Source organism: Alexandromys fortis, unplaced genomic scaffold, assembly GCF_014885135.2.
Source record: "Alexandromys fortis isolate MF-2015 unplaced genomic scaffold, M_Fortis_MF-2015_v1.1 scaffold_216, whole genome shotgun sequence".
In the NCBI taxonomy this organism is placed as follows: Eukaryota; Metazoa; Chordata; class Mammalia; order Rodentia; family Cricetidae; genus Alexandromys; species Alexandromys fortis.
In genome coordinates, this window is record NW_026068089.1 from 1,651,387 (window position 1) to 1,657,335 (window position 5,949).

Below are 5,949 nucleotides of genomic sequence, written 5' to 3' on the forward strand. Positions count from 1 at the left end.
CAAAAACAAAACCCACAAAACAAAACCCAAAACAAGTATGTTCCTCTGGTAGTTTGGGCATTTGCACTCTTCCTCTGAGATGTAAATCCTGCCTCACCCTCTTCTCACTGTCTCCTGTGTGGCCACAGGCACACAGCATGGCTCTCTCGCTCTCTCCCTCCTATTCCCTCCTCCCCCAGCTGCTAGGATTTACAGCTTGCTTGCCTTGGTGCTGTTCTTCTAACTCTGTCAGAATTATCCTCAAGATTATAAAAACCAAAACCCAAACCAACCAACATCAAGAAAACAAAACGAAACTAACCGCCCATAAAAACAAAGCTAAAAAAACTTCATAATGATTTTGATTCACACTCCATGCGTAAACATTATCCATTTGTAGAAAAAAGACGTGAAAAGTTCCTGTCCTTATCAATTAGAGGGTTAATTGCCAGATAATGAATGTAAGAGAAGAGATACTCAGAAAAACAGACCCAAGTCGCAGTATCGCAATAAATTCAATTAAGGTGGCAAATGTGGCAGGAGTGTGGTAGATCATACGGCATTAAACGAATCGGGCTTTGTGTCTCCCTGCAGACACACAGGACAGAAAACAGCAGATGATGTAAGAAGGTTATGAGCCTGTTTCCTATCTATCTCAAAAGTAGGAAGTAAGGTGGTGGTGTATATCAGTCTGCTTCATGTTGCATAAACACCATGACACCAAAAGAAACTGGAGAGGAAAGGGTTTGTTTACCTTACAGCTTACAGTCCACTATGAAGAGAAGCCAGGGCAGGAACCTGAGACAGGACCTGAGGCAGAGGCCCAGGGGTGACTCTGCTTGCAGTGAGCTGGGCCCTTGCACATCAATCATAATCAGGAAAATACCCGACAGACATGCCTCCAGCCAGTTCAACGTTGGAGGCCTTTTCTTCATTGAGGGTCTTCACATTTAACCCTTTCTGTCTCAAGTTGACAAAAACACAGCAACAAAGCCCAGGTAGGACACAGCAGGCACAGCAGCGCGGGCGCGGCAGCAGGCATAGGCACATTTGTTCCTGTAGAAATGGCCATAAGAAGCGGGAATGTGCACTCCTAGGTCATAGGTTTCTTGCCTCCTTATAATAAGTTTCTCTGCTGATGCAGTGGGCCAGATGAAGCTGAACCAAAAATATGACAATAGGTTTATTAGAGCGAAGTAATTCCCAGGCGAGTTCTCTGGTCCCAGATTTTGAGGCCCTAGAAGTTGCACCTCCAAGCTAAAGCAGGAAACTTTATAGGTTTTAGGTGAGGAGCAATGATGTGTTCACCACAAGCTGGGTTTGTGCCCAAGTATGGTCAAAAGCTGACAGCTTAGGTGGGGATTTGGGCTGCTGGTGGCAACGGGGAAGGAAGCTGCATAGTTGCCAAGAATGTGGAAGTGCAAGGTGGAGAGACAAAGCCAGTGAGCAGCCTTCATCCATGGTCTCTGCTTCCAGCTGTGAACCTGGGCTCCCCTCATTGATGGATGGGGAAGTGTAGTAGAAAACAAACCCCAGTCTCTGTGAGCTGGTGTCAGTCATGGCGTTTATCACAGCAGTGGAAACCTAACTAGGAAAGACCCAAAATGAGACTAGACCTCTCAGCCATTTCAGTCCCTTGGGGGAGCCTCCCATTGACTATCACAACAAAGACCAGTATTTCCTGAGGGTCTATTCTCTATAGTGGTGCAACCACCCTAGAAGATTCCAGACAGGGCTTGTTAAGATTAACCCCTTCTGGTCCTGACTGAAGGCAGGTTTTGCTGTGAGGCCACTCTACCTTGAGACCAAAGCAGGCTTGGTCCCAGCCATCCATCCCAGAAGACTGTCCACGTCACCCCTGACAGAAAGCAGGGTCAAAGCACTGACAAGAGTCAAAGGTCACCTTCTAGAGCAGATTTAGAGCTGCGAGTGGCTCTAACTGATGTGATAACTCAAATGGACTTAACAGACATCTATAGAAAATTCCATCCAAACAGAAAAGAAAATACCTTCTTCTCAGCACCTCATGGAACCTTCTCAAAAATTGAGCACATACTAGCTAACAAAGCAAACCTCAACAGATACAAAATTTGGCATGCCCCAAGTATCTTACCAGATATCCATGGCTTAAAATTAGAATTCAACAGCAATGCTAATTTCAGAGCCCACAAACACATGGAAATTAAACAATGCTCACCAGCCGCGGGTCTCCTTGCCTGCCAGGTTGCTGGATGAAAGCCGGCTATGTAGATTCAGGTTCAGGGAGATGCGGTAGTTCTTAAGGGGCTCCCCCAACAGTGACATCCCAGGGGTCGTTGGCAGGGGCACAATGTTCTTCGGGAGGCCTCTAACTAAGACTGGAGCCTCAGAGCCCCACAGGGGCTGAGTGTGGAGTGAGCTGGGGGATGCAGACTCATGGGCTCCTGGTCACCCCAGAAGGGCACAGCAGTGATGGTAGTAAGGGTTGTGGCTTCCCTCAGTGGGTTGCAGTTCAGAGCCAACACCACCACCTGCAGACAGCTCCCCAAGGAGGAGGAGACAGGTTGGGCCCCAGCCTGGAGGGTACCCAGAGGAGAGTCTCCCAGGATCCCAGGCTTCTTTTGGCTCTGGGTGTGCAGGGCTAACTGGAGCAGTGCAGTGGACAGGGCAGGTCTGATGAGCCCTGGCATGGAGGGGGCGCACCCAAAAGGCCCTGCTGGCCACTGGCACTTCATGCAGCAGAGGATTGAGCAGCAGCTGGAGGAAGGTAGATGGGCCCAGATTGTCCAACAGCTGCAGGATGTTTGGCTCAGGCTGGATTCCCTTGCCTCGATGAGAGCCGTGGCCTGGGCATCAATGAGTGCTGCCAGAATGCTGCGGCCAGGAGGACTTGGAGCACAGAAGGACCCACGAAGGTGACTGCCACCCAGGGCCAGGCCACCTGCCCTCTGTTCTGCAGCCTCTGCCATCTCTGCTGTCTCATACTCCAGTACTGCAAAGCCCCTCAGCTGCCCACCCTGGCCACATGGCAGGTGAAAGAAGGTGGGCATATAGACCGCGGACAGTGCCTGGCGCAGGGCATCCACATCATTGAAGCCAGGTGGCAGGTGGTCCACACAGAGGCACCGGGAGTGCAACAAGGCAGGGGGCAGCTGCCCAGCATCTGTGCGATGCACATACAGTGTGCGGTGGGCCCATGGCTTGCCCAGCAAATCAGACTTGGCCCTGGCAGCCGAGTCTTTCTTCATGTACTCTGCAAAGCCATAGCCCTTAGAGTGGCCTGTGCACTCGCTGTACACTACGAAGCAGCGCTCCAGGCTGCCAAAGGGCCGCACCAGCTCCTCACACTGCCTGGGTCAGGCTGGGTGGCAGCTTGGCCACACACAACAGAGCATCTGTAGGCTGCAGCTGAACTGACAGCTCCCGCTCTCGAAGGCGGCTCTGGTGGAAGGCCTTGACGGCAGCTTCATCCTGCTCCCCATTCAGCAGGGTCACGAAAGCTGTCCCTTTGCATTTGTCCACCAACAGTCCTTGAGTTCCTAGTCGCTCAGAAGATCGTGATAGCGTACTTCCTGGTTGGTCACATCCGCAGGAAGACCCCGGATCAGTATCATGGCGGTTACGGAACTGGCACTCAGTACGTTCCAGGCGCTTCCGGATCTCTTCCAGATCCAAGGATAGCAGCTCCTGTTCAGGTGCTCATCGAGAGGCCGTCCACAAAGTTTCCCCTTTGGCCTCCGCCTCCAAGTTGAGCAGCGGCCAGTGAGTCAAGAACTTTAAATCTTTGAAGAAAGAATTTGAAGAAGACACTAGAAGATGGAAAGATGTCCTATGCTCTTGGGTAGGCAGAATTATCAAAGTAAAAATGGCAATCTTACCAAAACCAATCTACAGATTCAAAGCAATGTCTATCAAAATCCCAGCAAAATTCTTCACAGACCTCAAAAGAACAATACTCAACCTCATATGGAAAAGCAATTTCTTGAGTTCTCTGTATATTTTGGAGAACAGCCCTCTATTAGATGGGCGTGGGGGTTGGTGAAGATCTTTTCTCCGTCTGTAGCTTGCCATTTTGTCTTGTTGACCAGGCATGTTCTCTGCTTTACAGAAGCTTCTCAGTTTCAGGAGGTCCCGTTTATTACTGTTGCTCTCAGTGTTTGTGCTACTGGGGTTCTATTTAGGAAGTGGTCTCCTGTGTCAATCTGTTCAAGTGTATTTCCCATTTTCTCTTCTATGAGGTTCAGTGTGGTTGTTTTTATGTTGAGGTCTTTGATCCTTCTGGATTTGAGCTTTGTGAATGGCGATAGATATGGATCTATTTTCATTCCTCTACATATTGATATTCAGTTATGCCAGCACCACTTGTTGAATTTGCTTTCTTTTTTCCATTTTATATTTTACTTCGTTGTCAAAAATTAGGTGTTTGTAGGTGTGTGGATTGATAGCCATTCTTTGATTCAGTTCCATTGGTCCTCCTGTCTGTTCTTATGCCAATACCAGGCTGTTTTCAGGATGGTAGCTCTGTAGTAGAGTTTGAAGTCAGGGATTGTGAGGCTTTCAGAAGTTCCTTAATTGTACAGGATTCTTTTGGTTATCCCGGACTTCTTGCTTTTCCATATGAGGCTGAGTATTGTTCTTTTGGGACGAGGAACCTTTGCCACAGTCAAACTGGCCTTTCACATGCCCACTGTCAGCTACGTGGCTGTGAAGATTCTGGCAAATGTGAAGGGGGACTCTGCCTGGAACAGCAATGAGGTTGATATAATGAGATCCCTCGTTAATCCACATATAATCAGGTTCTTTCAGGAGGTGCAGACACGGGAGATGACGTATCTCATAATGGATTACGCCTCCAAAGGGGACCTGTTGCGTCAGATTCGCAAACCAGGAGGCTTACAGGAGTGCAAGGCTCGAAGGCTGTTTGGACAGGTAGTACAGGCAGCGAAGTACTGCCATGACAACTGTATCATCCACAGGGACATTAAGGCAAACAACGTCTTGATCGACGCCTCTGGGAATGCCAAGCTCTGTGATTTTGGCCTGGCAGTCAGAGTTGTCCCTGGGACAAAACTAAAGACTTTCTGCGGCACTCTGGCCTACTGTGCCCCAGAACTCTTCGGAGTGGAGCCATACAATGGCTATGCCAGCGATGTTTGGAACTTAGGCGTGGTCCTCTACTACATGGTGGCCAGGGACCTTCCGTTCCAAGTGAGCTCTTCTAAGGGGTTGAAGCAGCAAATTTTGGCTGCAAACTTCAGCGTTCCACTTGATATTTTCAACGTAATCGTGGAAATCTTCATGATCAGCCCCAACAGGAGGCCCACCATCAGTCAAACCCTGATGCGCCCCATGATCAGGGACAGCCAGGCACGGGCATCCATCCAGAGTCTCCCAGGCACCCCGAGCCCTAGCATTGTCGGCACCATGGCAGGCATGGAGTACCAACGTGAAGAAATGATTGAGTGTCTAGAAGACCAAAAATTTGATCAGCGATGGCCACATACCTAAGTCTGCAACACCAGGCACCCGGGGGAGACTGCTGCCATCACTGGGTGAAACCCACAAAACCCATGGAGCCAGGCCTTGTCCTCAACCAGGCCGATCTTCACCTCTTTTCTGGGACCCTCAGGAGAGCTGCTGAGCCTACTCCCCCAACCTTCATTGTTCCATCTGAGCCCCAGGAGAAAGAAGATGAGAATTCCAGGCAGGGTGGCAGAAGGCATAGCGTGCCTGCCACCCTGTGCTGCCAGCCTAGGAGGAGCCACCTTGACCACCTATCCCACCTACGCTGTCCTGTGGCTGATTCCCTCATGAGCAGCAGCCTGGACAACAAGAGTTTCTCGCCATCGAAGATCGGGTTGTATGGCAGCCTGACGGCGAGTGCCCAGCCATCCTGCTCTCTGTACCACCCTCTTGGGGCAGAGAAACTCTGGAGCTTGCTGGGGATGGCTCTGCGTGTAACCCCCAAAGGCTCCTCCCTTGGGGACACAC

At 50.2% G+C, this 5,949-nt stretch overlaps 1 pseudogene; it reads right to left on the minus strand.

Annotated features, from left to right (window-relative positions):
• Window positions 1–2,172: 2,172 nt before the first annotated feature.
• On the minus strand, window positions 2,173–4,050 carry LOC126488795 (ribonucleoprotein PTB-binding 1-like; annotated as a pseudogene).
• Between the last annotated feature and the right edge of the window lie 1,899 nt (window positions 4,051–5,949).